The sequence below is a fragment of the Panthera uncia genome (genome assembly GCF_023721935.1).
Source record: "Panthera uncia isolate 11264 chromosome A1 unlocalized genomic scaffold, Puncia_PCG_1.0 HiC_scaffold_17, whole genome shotgun sequence".
Taxonomy (NCBI): Eukaryota; Metazoa; Chordata; class Mammalia; order Carnivora; family Felidae; genus Panthera; species Panthera uncia.
In genome coordinates this window covers 50,924,478-50,938,765 of record NW_026057577.1, presented here as the reverse complement: position 1 = coordinate 50,938,765, position 14,288 = coordinate 50,924,478, and the positions used below count along the sequence as shown (strand labels likewise).

The following is a 14,288-nucleotide window of genomic DNA, read 5'->3' as shown; positions in this document are numbered from 1 at the left end:
AGGAATTAATAATGTAAAAAAATTAAAAACAGCACAAAAAATCAAATAAAGGACGCTAGATCCTAGGTGTGTTTTGGTTTGGTTATTGAAAAAAAACCTTGATTAGTTAGAGAAAAAAGGGAAAGATAAGAAAATAAAAAAAAGGAAAAAAGAAAAAAAGGGAAATATTCAAAAATTTGAAAAAATAGATACAATAAAACAGAATAAAATGAAATGATGGAAGTAAAATAGAATTAAAAAATTTACAAAAAAGTAAAAAACATAGTAAAAAAATTAAAGAAAAATCTTAAAAAATTTTTTTTAAACGTTTATTTATTTTTGAGACAGAGACAGAGCATGAACAGGGGAGGGTCAGAGAGAGAGGGAGGCACAGAATTTGAAACAGGCTACAGGCTCTGAGTGTCAGCACAGAGCCTGACGCGAAGCTCAAACTCACGAGTGGTGAGATCATGACCTGCGCCAAAGTTGGATACTTAACTGACTGAGCCACCCAGGTCCCCCTAAAGAAAAATCTTTTTAATAAAAATGGAAAATAAAAATAAATTTTCCTTCTGTATTCAAGAATAGGAAAAGAAAAGAAAAAATTGAATAGATGGACCAGTGAACTGAATGAAATATGATTGAAATTACATTGTTTTCCCCTGGAATTCAAACCATGAAGCACTTTATAGTCCATAAACTAAGCAGGAGAGACTTATGGTGGTCCTCAAGAACATGGTTGGCCCAGCTGGGTGAGGCTTAGTGTAATGGCTCCCTTCTCCACTAGATGGCACTACTTAGCTTACTGGGGTGGATTGCTGTGGTGCATGTAGTGGTGTATGCGCATGTGTGCAAGGGGTGAAAATGGCACCACCTACCTACCCAGTCTCTAGTATCAGACCTGTGTGCTCTCTATGACTTGCAGTCCAGCACCCCTGTGTTGTATCTGGCTTCTGTCCACTCCCCGCTTCTATACTGTTTGTGACCAAGCTGTCAGGCTGCCAGGCAGCACCTTCCTCCTGAGTTTTATCTCAAATGGGGCTGTGTTTCCCAACCCCTCACTTCTGAGGGACTGTGGCTTTGACCTGTTCTGACTCTCTGAGGGAGGGTATCACTGAGCAATGGCCAGGTGCCAGCCTGCCCCCAGGAACGTTTGCCAGACTGTGCCACTTCCTATGCCCAGAGACTGTGGCCAGCACCAGCCCACCCGAGAAAAAGTTTGTGCAATTGTGTAGCAGCAGCTTTTCAGGGATTGTGGCAAATCACAGCACACATTTGGCAGCAGGCTTCACCATTAACATCCTTGCTCCAATCCCAGTGGATGTGGCCATTCTCCAGGGTCTGCTGGGACCTTTGGTTGTGGGGAGGCCACACCGCCTCTACCAGCAGGGGACCTGTCTCTCCCCGTGTGGCCCGAGGGTTCCTTGGGCCTTGCTCTCTGCTCCCGGGGATACGCCCTTCCCACCAGAACACCGCCAGGTATCAAGCTGTGGAGTTTCAGATTATGTGCTCCCCCCGTTTATAGAGTCTTAATGGTATTTAAATGGTCTCCTTTCCCCTTTCTCCCTTTTTTGTTCAGTCCCTTGTGGCTGTTTCCACTCTTCCTTTTTCTCTCCAGCTGCTTTGATGGGGGTGCTTTTCCCATACTCTGCCCCCACCCCCATCTCTGTCTTCTCTCTGCAAACGAAAACAGCTCCCTGTACTCCAGGGCTTCTCTCTCCTCCAGTTCACCTCTCTACATTGCATACCTGCCAAATTCTGTGGTTCAGGTTGTGCAAATTGTTCTGTTAATCCTCAAATCAGCTTTCTTGGTATGCAAGATGGTTTAGTGTTGATCTGGGCTGCATTTCAGGGATGAGAGATGTAAAAAAACTTCCATGCTGTTCCGCCATCTTGGCCCCTCACCGCCGCCCCCATTTTTTAAATGTTTGTTTATGACAAAAAATTTTTAAAAATGTTTATTCATTTTTTTGGGGGGGGGGAGAGAGAGACAGAGTGTGAGTGGGGGAGGGACAGAGAGAGAGGGAGACACAGAATCAGAAGCAGGCTCCAGGCTCTGAGCTGTCAGCACAGAGCCTGATGCACGGCCTGAACCCATGAACCATGAGATCATGACCTGGCCAAAGTCAGAGGTTAACCGACTGAGCCACCCAAGCACCCCTAATGTTTATTTATTTTTGAGAAATACAGAGAGAAAGAGAGAGAGAGAGAGAGAGAACAAGCAGGAGAGGGGCAGAGAGAAAGGGAGACATGGAATCTGAAGCAGGATCCAGGCTCTGAGTTGTCAGCACAGAGCCCGATGTGGGGCTCAAACCCACAAACTGCGAGATCATGACCTGAACCAAAGTCAGATACTTAACTGACTGAGCCACCCAGGTGCCCCTTCCTTCCTTCTTTCCTTCCTTCCTTCCTTCCTTCCTTCCTTCCTTCCTTCCTTCCCTTCTTCTTCTTCTTCTTCTTCTTCTTCTTCTTCTTCCTCTTCTTTTTAAAATTTATTTATTTATCTTGACAGAGAGAAAGCATGATTTGGAAAGGGTCTGAGAGAGAGGTGAGAGAGAAAGAATCCCAAGCAGACTCAGTGCAGAGCCCCATGTGGGGCTTGAACTCATGAGCTGTGACATCATGACCTGAGGCAAAGCCGGACGCTCAACAGACTGAGTCACCCAGGTGCCTCAAGACTTCCTATTTCTCAGATACCCTTTTGTACTATCGGAATTTCTGTTCTGTGCATTAACTATATTTCAAAAAGATAAGAGAAAAAAGAAAGAAACTGTATTAAAATTTTTTTTAATGTTTATTTCTTTCTGAGACAGAGAGAGACAGAGCATGAGTGGGGGAGGGGCAGAGAGAGAGGGAGACACAGAATCAGAAGCAGGCTCCAGGCTCTGAGCTGTCAGCACAGAGCCCAACTCGGGGCTCGAACTCACGGACCATGAGATCATGACCTGAGTCTAAGTTGGTCACTCAACCGACCGAGCCACCCAGGCGCCCCAGAAACTGTATTTTTAAATGTTATTTACTTCTCCAAAGAGCCAGGGAGGAAAGAAAGAGGAAGAGCAGTTTTGGGGGGGAAAGAATCCCTCAAATGAACCTGATTTTTCCTGGGTTTTCTTTTCACTCTCATTTCCTGGTTTGCCTTTTCTGTTCTCAACCGCCTCTCTGATTGCTTGCTTTCCTTTTCAAAAACTCCTTTCTGTTTCTCTAATGCTTGTATTCAAATTTGAAGCTGTTTTTGCACACTTGGATAGAACTCTGCATAATTAACTTTTACTAATTTTTGCTCAACTCCTAATCAAATGATAACTAAAGTGTAATGTCATTTCTTAGCATATATACCTATACCTGCCAAATAGACTACTTTAGTCTGCATGATTTTTATGGGTCAAAAGCATGCCTTTAGATGGAGAAAATATGTCTGTGATGAGGATAAATTTTGGGGGTTGTTTCATACTCAAGATTGAGGTTTTTAATCAGAATACATTTGAGGACATTAGATGTCTCCTTTATTCACAATATGCTTCCAAAGAGTCAAGATTTACTAAATTCTACCTCTCAGGATTTTAAAGTGAATGTGCACTCTCTACCACTTTTGTTGCCAAGGGAGCTTGCATCTGCCCTGGAAAACCTTCCCGTGGAGCGATGTCAGCAGAGATAAATGAATGAGAGTACATGCAGTTCTGTAATAATAGTGCAATTTGGCTAAAGGGTGACATCATCTTTTCACTGTTGTATCTGCCATTCTAAGTAGCAGTGAGTCCAGCTGAGCTAGAGAATGAATTACAGGGAGAGTGCACCGGCAAGGTGGGATTAAACATAAAAAATGGAATGGAAAGTTAAATTTAAAAAGAAGGTAGCTTTGCGTATATCCAGTCCACAATATATTTTTTCTTATGTATGGTTTTGATTTAATCACCACATCATAATTTGCCATCATTCTGGATTATGTGGAAAGATGCAAAGCCTCTTTCCTAATGGCTGTTTTGCTATATATACACATGGGTCCCACCAGAGTATAAATAGGGACGTTGGAATTGATTTTAGTCTTTAAAGGGCACATTTAAATGCTGGCAGATAAAATGCCTTTATCAGTTCAATTCACTCACTGTGATTCCACATGCCTCACTGGTAACACTTGAGGGAGGGTTTGCTGGGTTTTATTTGGATGCCAAGAGAAGAATATCACCATCGTTCATGCTGATGAACCCTGGACACTGTTTGTTTCTGGGGAGGAGCAGTATGTGACTCTGTATTTGTTCTTTGAGGGCTGGATCAGTATTAACTCATTGCTTTTTTTTTTCTTTTTAACTAACAGCTTTATTGAGATAGAATTCACATACAAAAATACTGCTTTTGTTTGCTGATTTTTTATATTCCTGTCCTCTGATGTTCACAGGCATCAGATAAATTTCTGCAAAGGCACTGATAGTAGTTTTGAGGAATAAATACTGCAGATGGGTCAAATCAAAGAATCAAATTTCAAAGGTGGTTTAAGGAATCATGAAAAGGAGGGAAGAGCAGAAATGAAGGAAAGAGAATTCTAGAAGTAAAATGAGCAGTTGATTATTGAAAAGAAAATCTGCCGTTTGAATAAGGACCAAAGAGCTTTCATTATTGGCTCCCCACTTGGCTGTGTCTTTTTTTGAGCAGCAAGTCCCACGATCAAGAAACCAGAAGGAAAGTGGACTTTAATTAGTAGTAATGACAATGTTCCAAACATCAACAGTGAATCTCCTAGGCAATTTCATTTCCAAAGCATGTTCGCATGTATCACAGGTAAATTTTTTTTTCATGAACACCTTTTTTAACATAGGATTTTATTTGCAGAAGCTATTTTTGTGACCTAAAGAAAAAATGGCTCACTGAAACAGAACTTTGCTGATCTGGTTTCAAAGAATTCTACGAGATGAAACATTCCATGGAACTGAACATAGAACGGGCATATCTGGTAATGAAAATGTTCTTTTGGTCCAGCATTATGTTTTATGCTTTAAAGGTGTTAGTATGCAAGGAACAGGGAGGAACAGGACAAGAGGAAGTAGGAAAATACTTTATATTTGAATATGCTTTATATTTTCCAAAATACTCAGACCCACCAAAGCCTGGTAGCAAGTACTATCCTCATTTTACAGATGATAAACATGCTTCTAAGAAATATGTATTATGAGTGATAGAAAATCCATCTCAAACTGACCTAAGCAATAAAAGGTATGTCTTTCTGTGTGTGTGTGTGTGTGTGTGTGTGTGTGTGTGTGTGTGTGTGTGTTTTGGCTCAGAGAGTTGAAAAGTCCAGAGCAGGAACTAGCTTTCAGTGTGCCATGAAAGAGGTGTTCAGTTGATACCATCAGGGTCCAATTTCTCTAGACAACTTCCAGTTCTGTTTTCCTAATATTCAGTTTTCTTCTAAGACAGGCTTCTTTCCTCCTGAGGAGGCAAGATGGTTGTTAATAGCTCTAAAAAAAAAAAAAAAAAAAAAAAGTACCTCTTTCTCATAGTCCCAACAAAAGTCTAGTGATTGTGTCTCATTGCCTGTGATTAGGTCACATGTTCATCCCTGAATTTATCACCGTGGCCAGAAGGATGCAGTCCTCTGATTAGCTAGGCCAGAGACAGTAACTCCTGGACGAAATGTATGGAAAGGGGTCAGCATGGCTTTCCACAGAAGGAAGGCATTCTCCACAGTTTTACTGAGATATAATTGATAGCTAACATTGTGTAAGTTAAAATGACCTAATTTTGTATCTCCAGTGTAGGCTGATTAAATGTTCCACTGATACTGACATGATATATTTTCTTTTTTTTTTTTTGCAACTGGATTCTAAACTTTTTGAGGGTAAGAGTTATATTTTGATAGTTTTTATGTCTTTATGCACAGTGTTTAGCATGCTTATTTGCCTTTGATCAAAATTCAGGAGATACTTGATTGAGTGATTGAGTTTTCCTGGTGAGATTATTAAATTAACTTGTAAAGTGTTATGGGAGCAGCTGGATACTGATTCCTTATTTATTGTGGTGAAAGAGGGGAGGGGAGGGTGGAGCATCCATTTTTATAAAGCTTTGCGGGTGATTCTCTTCCGAGAATTTAAAACTTTCCCTTAAGATTTCAGCATATGAATATCAGAGAGTAGGCTGACCGATGTAAAACTCTTCATTGTATCACAAACAGCCAAGGAAGTGATGTTGAAGTCAAGGCCCATTAGAAATCTCTTGGAAGCGAAGACATAACAACTATAAAAACTCAAAAAGTACAAAATCAACATGAATTAAAATGGAAGAGAAAGACTTTGGTTAACTTGTTCTGTTTCAGTAGCCTATTGCTACATAACGAATTGCTCCAAAAAGGGAGTGGCTTAAAACAACAATCCATTATTTCTCATTATATGAGTTGTCTGGGCTAAGGTGGCTGGTTTCTCAGCAACATATGGGTGTAACTGCAGTCACTCATGGAGCTACATTCAGCTGAGAGCTTGGCTGGGGCCTGAACACTCGAGAAGGCCTCTTACTGTCAAAAGTTTCTCTCCTTGGGATGTCTCATCATCCGGTAGACCAGCCCTCAATTCTTTGTAGTAGGATGGTTGACTTCCAAGAGGAAGCAGAAGCTGCCACTTCTCTCAACTGGGCTCAGAAGTGACAGGACATCACTGCCGCTACATCTATTGGACAAGACAAGTGACAGGGCTGGTCCAGATTCTAAAGTGAAGGAAGGAAAGTAGACTCCACCTCTCAATGTTAGGAGTGTGCAGAAAGAGGGGAGGAATTGTTGGTGGCCACATTTGGGTATTTTCTGCCATACTTACATCTGGCACATATAGTAAGAAGTGGCTATGCCTTTGGGCCATCTAAACTCAAGCCTAAAAACAATTACAGAATCCATGAAATGGAATACCATTTATCAATAAAGAGGTATGAAATACAGAACCATTCTACAACATGGATGTACTGAGAAACATCATGCTAAATGAAAGAAGCGAGACACAAAAGACTATGTATTGTACGATTTCATTTCCATGAAATGTCCAGAAAAGGCAACTCTAAGGAAACAAAAAGTAGATTAGTAGGTTGCTGGAGGTAGGAATGGGGATTAATTGTAAATGGGCATGAGAAATCTTACCGAGGTGATCAAAATGCTCTAAAGCTAGAGTATGGTTATGGTTACATAATTCAGTAAATTTACTAAAAATCATTGAATTGTACACTCAGGAGGAGTGAATCTCATGGTGTATAAGTGATATTTCGATGAAATTGTTAAGAAAATAGAGCATGGTGGCCCTTAATTCAAGAGACATGTTCCTGGAGGGCTTTGCATAATTAAAATCTTTGTAAGTGAAGGCTAATTTTCCCACAGGAATAAGTGTAAAGCGGAGGGGATGTACTCTCAAAGTGTAAAACCCTACACCTGTTTTGGCCTCTTTTTGCTTGAAGTGCTTTTGTTTTCTTAGCCTTACATCTCTCACATAATACACTTTCCTAATTTAACAATAGGGTATTTTGAGGTTGGTATCTGGACTTCTGTAGCTTTTTGAACTGGACTAACTTCCAGTCCAAGAGACTGATTTTCCAATGAGTTTTTCAGTAATTGGGCCATCACTTAAGTAAACACTTGCATGACACTGTTAAAGACTATTCAAAAGATTTTAATCCCTTTTTAACAATTTTTAAATTTTTACATTTATTTATTTTTGAGAGACAGAGAGAGACAGAGCTCAAGTGAGGGAGGAGAAGACAGAGAGGGAGACACAGAATCCGAAGCAGGCTCCAGGCTATCAGATGTCAGCACAGAGCTCAATGTAGGGCTCGAACCCACGAACCATGAGATCATGACCTGAGCTGAAGTCGGACACCCAACCGACTGAGCCACCAGGCATCACTTTAATTCTTTTTCTAAAAGCTTATTTTTGAGAGAGAGAGAGAGAGAGAGAGAGAGAGAGAGAGAGAGAATGAGAGAGAGAATGCATGACTGGGGGAGGAGTGGAGAGAGATGGGGACACAGGATCTGAAGTGGGCTCTGCACTGACAGCCTGATGTGGGGCTCGAACTCATGAACTGAACCATGAGATGCTTAGCTCACTGAGCAACCCAAGTGCTCCAAAAGATTTTAATTCTTAGCAACTGTCAAACTTAAAATGAGAGCACAGGGGAGCCTGGGTGGCTCAATCAGTTAAACTTCTGACTTGACTTCAGCTCGGGTCATGATCTCCTAGTTCATGGGGTCAAGCCCTGAATAGGGCTCTGCACTGACATTGCAGAGCCTGCTTGAGATTCTCTCTCTCTCCCTCTCTCTCTGCCTCTCTCCTGGTTGTGCTCTCTCTCAAAATAAATAAATAAACTTAAAAAAAAATAAAGTGAGAGCATATTAGCTATTCAAACCATTGGTCAAGTTTGGATTACATACCATATGTAATAGTTTCTGCTGATCAACGATTACAGGTATTTCTTTTTTAATTTTTTTTCTGTGAAGATTTATTTACTTATATATTTATTTAACATCCAAGTTAGTTAGCATATAGTGCAGCAATGATTTCAGGAGGAGATTCCTTAAAGCTCTTTACCCATTTAGACCATCCCCCCCCCCCACAACCCCTCCAGCAACCCTCTTTTTGTTCTCTATATTTAAGAGTCTCTTATGTTTTGTCCCCCTCCCTGTTTTTATGTTATTTTTGCTTCCCTTCCCTAATCTGTTTTGTATCTTAAAGTCCTCATAAGAGTGAAGTAATGTGATATTTATTTTTCTCTGACTAATTTTGCTTAGGATAATACCCTCTAGTTCCATCCACATAGTTGCAAATGGCAAGATTTCATTCTTTTTTGATTGCCAAGTAATACTCCATTGTATATATATATACTACATCTTTTTTATCCATTCATCTGTTGATGGACATTTGGGCTCTTTCCATACTTTGGCTATTGTTGATAGTGCTGCTATAAACTTTGGGGTGCATGTGCCCCTTTGAAACAGCATACCTGTATCCCCTGGGTAATACCTAGTAGTGCAATTGCTGGGTTTTAGGGCATTTCTATTTTTAATTTTTTGAGGAACCTCCCTACTGTTTTCCAGAGTGGCTGCGCCAGTTTGCATTCCCACCAGCAGTGCAAAAAGAGACCGTCCTTCTCTGCATACTCTCCAACATCTGTTGTTGCCTGAGTTGTTAATGTTAGCCATTCTGACAGGTGTGAGGTGATGTCTCATTGTGGTTTTGATCTGTATTTCCCTGATGATGAGTGATGTTGAGCATCTTTTCATGTGTCAGTTCGCCATCTGGATGTCTTCTTTGAAGAAGTGCCTGTTCATGTCTTTTTGCCCATTTCGTCATTGGGTTATTTGTTTTTTTGGGCGTGGATTTTGATAGGTTCTTTATAGATTTTGGATACTAACCCTTTATCTGATATGTCATTTGGAAATATCTTCTCCCATTCTGTTGGTTGCCTTTTAGTTTTGCTATAAGATTGTTTCCTTCACTGTGCAGAAGCTTTTTATTTTGATGAGGTCCCAATAGTTCATTTTTGCTTTTGTTTCCTTTGCCTCCAGAGACATATTGAGTAAGAAGTTGCTGTGGCCAAGCTCAAAGAGGTTTTTGCCTGCTTTCTCCTCGAGGATTTTGATGGCTTTCTGTCTTCCGTTTAGGTCTTTCATCCATTTTGAGTTTATTTTTGTGTATGGTGTAAGAAAGTGGTCCAGGTTCATTTTTCTGCCTGTCGCTGTCCAGTTTTCCCAGCACCATTTGCTGAAGAGACTGTCTTTATTCCATTGGATATTCTTTCCTGCTTTGTCAAAGATTAGTTTGCCATACGTTTGTGGGTCCATTTCTGGGTTCTCTATTCTGTTCCATTGATCTGAGTGTCTGTTTTTGTGCCATGCAGGTATTTCTGTTAACCAGTTAAAGGGACACCTTCCTATGGCATTAACCAACACATAGTTTGCAAGTCAGTCAGCCTGCCCTTCTTGAAATTTTGCAAGCTTTGACAAAGTTTATATTTAAGGAGATTTCATATTGTTTAAAATTTTGCTCACAAAGTGAGATCTTATTATTATTTGTATATTACACTATTTGAAATAATTCAAATTCACATGAGATGCAAATACATTATATTATAGAGTTGGTGATGGTGAGAACTTACCAGCCTGGCTTTCCCCTCCCTACCTTGTTATTGCAATGGGAAAACCTCAACATTCAGCATGTGCATTCCAGATGGCTCATGAGCCCTTAGTATTTGCTTCTATTCAATTTGTAAGGGGTTTGTGTTCCATGAATTTGCATTAAGTTTCAGGTTAGATTCAATAATCCTAAATACCAAATGAAATTCTGTCTGATCCATTCAGCCTCTGAATCTTGTCGGAAACTCCAAAATTGGCTTGGGTTTTCTTCAAGGATTTATGAATCTGGGCTGAATTTGAGGTTCATAAAAGGATTCAGTCAGAGTTTCTTTAGTCTGGAATTTCAAAAGAAGTGTTTTGCACATTTCTTTCAGTATGCATCAAACAAGTTGTCAATGTCTGCTGGATTTATGTCCCACTCTTCCTAAATAGACTACCCATTTGGGGATTTCATTTCTTCATCAATGTTATGGGTTGAATTGTGTCACAACATTTACCTGTTGAAGTCCTGACCTCCAGGACCTCAGAATGTGACCTTATTTGGAGATAGGGTTTCATAGAGGTAATCAAGTTAAAATGAGTTCTTTAGGGTGGGTATTAATCCAATATGGCTGGCATCCTCATGAAAAGGGGGAATTTGGATACAGAGACAGGCACATAGGGAGAGCAGATGTGAATATTAAGGCAGAGATCAGGTTGATGTGCCTATAAGCCAAGGAACACCAAACATTGCCTGCAGACTACCAGAAGCCAGCGGAGAGGACTGGAACAGATTCTTCTTCACAGTAGGTGGAAGGAACCAACCCTGCTGATGATAAACTTCTGTTGTTTCAGTCACTCTGTATACAGTACTCGGTTATAACAGCCCTAGCAAATGAATAGAATTGGTAAAATAAGAAGATAGACAAATGGCATTTGTTTTGGACTTTGACCAAATCCCTTCAGAGCATTATGTCAGTTGATTTTCAGTTGAAAATCCAAAAAGGTAGGCATCCGATTCATTATACGCACAAAGAAATGAAGGCTGAGTGGCTTGGCCAAGATCACACAGCTCATTTCCTTAGCTAACACTGGGACACAGATGTCTTCATTCCTAGTTCAGTCCTCCAGTGCTTGTTAGTGGCAGGGTTTGGGAATTAAAGGCAGGATTAATGGAGATGGTCTTCATCTACAATATTAGGAGTGAATGAGATAATTTAAAGAGCTAATGTTTGTTATTCTCTATGTGTCAGGCACTATTTAAGGCTTCCCCTAATTAACTCAACTCATTTACTTCTCATAACAACTCTATGAAATAAGTGTTATTATTACTCCCATTTCTTAGGAAAGAAAAGTGAGACACGGAGAGATTGTGTAATGAAGGAAATGTTTCCAGTCATGTGAAAGAGTTCCTAGGAGGGGAGTGGAAATTTGCCCAATTTCTTTCTCTGATGATTTTAGTTTAATATATTTTTATCTATAGATCATATATCAAGCATATATCAAGTCATATATCCACATCATGTATCAATTGTGAAAAAAAAGAGACTTTACCAAATATCAGGTTGATTATTTTGATTTTTCCAGAGTTCCCTTCTAGACTTTTTTCCATTTGCATAAGGAATCTTTACATAGGGTAATCCTAACATGTATAAAAATTGGTATTCTGCTTTCTTTCCGTTTAATATCATACTGGAAGCCTTTTCCTATTTTAATGCAGTATGTATCTGCTGTGATCATTTTAATGAATATTTCAGAAATTCCCTGTTAAGCTAAAGAGGCTCTTCTTTTTTGGAAGAACTAAAGAATAACATGATTAAGTTAAGGAAAAGGTCAACACACAGTTTGAACAGGTTACCTACAATTTTACGTTTCTGTGCTTTGGTGCTTGATTAATTGCAAAAACCAATGATGTTTGTTAAAAGCTGTTCCAGTGGCTATTGCTTCTTAATTTATTACCCCAAACTTGCTATAAAACAGAAGCCATTTTATTACATTCATGGGTATTGTGGGTCCAGAATTGAGAAAGAATATAATCAGCACAATGGACACAGCTTATTCTGCTCCATGATGTCTGGGGCTTTAGGTGCAAACATTTGGAGAATAGGGGTCAACTTGATGATGGTCTGAAATCATCCAAAGGCTTTTTCACTCTTGTGTCTACAGGTTGATGTTCACTGTTGGCTGAGATCTTGTCTGGAAACTCGGCTGGAACATCTAGAACTGTCTTCTTTGTACTTGGACTTTCCCATGGTGTGGTTGCTGGGTTCCAAAAGCAAGCATTTCAACAGAACCAGGCAGAAGCTGTGAACTTCCTGTGAACTAGTTTTGGAAGTACATAGTGTCACTTCCACCGTTAGTCATAAACCCTCCCACATTTAAGAAGGGAACCTAGATTTCCGTATCTTTTTAAAAAAAATATTTTATTTTTAACTGATCTCTCCACCCAACGTGGGGCTGGAACTCACAACCCTGAGATCAAGAGTCACATGCTCCTCCAATTGAGCCAGCCAGGCACACCTAGATTTCCATATCTTGATGTAAGGAGAGTTAACATCACACTGAGGGCATGTAGGATGTGAGTTATTGTTGTGGCTAGTTTTGAAAAATGAGACCTGCAACAAGGTCCTTGAAGTAAAACTATTTATTTGTGATGTGTGTTTGCTTTTATAGCTCTTGTGAATAAATACACTTATTTATTGTGAATAAATACACCTCTCTTTTCTCTAACCTAGATTGAAAAAGTGTGACTTACTTGGTATATTTTACCCCTAATGAATAACTGCTGAAAAAATGAACTAATCCTGGTTTCACCACCAAGTTTGTGACCTTGGACATGGGACCTCTCTCTCTCTCTCTCTTTTTTTTAAATTCCGGTATACTTAACATACAGGGTTGCATTAGTTTCAGGTGTACAGTACAGTGATTCAACAATTCTGTACATTACTCATTGCTCACCAAGTTAAGTCTACACTTAATCGCCTTCACCTATTTCACTCATTCCCCCAGCCACCTCCCCTCTGACAAGTGACCTCTCTTGACTTCAGTGTCCTTATCTGTTATAACTGAACCTATTTCATTGGGCAGTTGTAAAGGTTAAATACATTAATGCCAGTAAAGCATAATTAGTGTGCTACCTGGTTTATGGTGAGTGTTCCATAAACAAACAATAACTGTTACCGTTGTCATCATTGTGGACAAGGTATGGGTGGCTTATGTAATTTTTTTCTGCAGCACATACAAGAGGTGTTCTGACCTAGGGCTTTGATTAAAAAAAAGTCTTGATATCACACTGTTCTAAAATTTCAAACAACCTTAAAAGAAGATGTGGGATAATAAAAATCTGATTTAAAAAGGTAGTAGAACGAATTTAACTGGAACTTGAAGAATAGTGTGTTGAATTGGTGGCCTGAGGTTCTCGGAAAAACCCAAATGGAAAGAAGTCCAGGAAATTTTCAGTTGAGGAAATGGGGCCTTTGAAGAGTTTATTTTATTTTATTTTATTTCATTATTATTATTATTATTTTTTTGAAGAGTTGATTTGATATTGGAAATCCCCAGTGGTATCACCTGGGACCCCCATTTCTGTTCCTCTACCTCCCACCTCTTGGAGATTCAAGTCACCTTGGCTCAGGACCATCCAGCAACTTTCCTGTAACTCTCTGGGTCCTTGTTGTTATCAGGCTGGGCTCCCCAGTCTTCACTCATTGTCTTAACAGGGCCATCTGTATTTTACCTTCTACATTCTCTTGGAGACAAACATTGCCTTTTCCAGCTTTTACAAGAAATTAAGTCCCATAGATGACATTTATCATGATTTTTATAGGTCTATTAAAGACTGAGGCTGTGGGGGGATATTTTCACATTCTAGAGCATTTAAAAGCCTGGTCTGTCTTGCCCCCACTTCACCCCTCATTGTTTGCCTCTTGTAAGTGTGAACTCCAGATATCAGACCCTCCCAGACTTGATTTGTCCCCTACAAGGCATAGTCCACTTGACCAGCTAGAGAGAATAAGTAATGGAAAAAAATTCAAACCAAGAGAGCATTGGAGAGAATCAAAACAACATCTTCACATACATGAAGTTTAATGCTGTTTTTAACCATGCTTTATACATACACATCATCTCATTTCATCCTGTGACCAGGACTATGAAATGAGTACTATTATTATACCCTCCCCCCCCCCCCATTTTACAGATGAAGGGGCTGAGGCACAAAGAAGTAAAGTATACAAAGTTA

General features: G+C 39.8%; 1 long non-coding RNA gene across 1 annotated transcript in view; it reads left to right on the top strand.

Moving 5' to 3' along the window:
* LOC125935702 (uncharacterized) overlaps positions 1 to 12,758 on the top strand; it is a 43,916-nt gene extending 31,158 nt beyond the window's left edge. The window contains exon 4 of the long non-coding RNA XR_007461768.1: positions 12,215 to 12,758. This is a non-coding gene — a long non-coding RNA (uncharacterized LOC125935702). The remainder of the gene's footprint in view (positions 1 to 12,214) is intronic.
* The last annotated feature ends 1,530 nt before the right edge of the window (positions 12,759 to 14,288 follow it).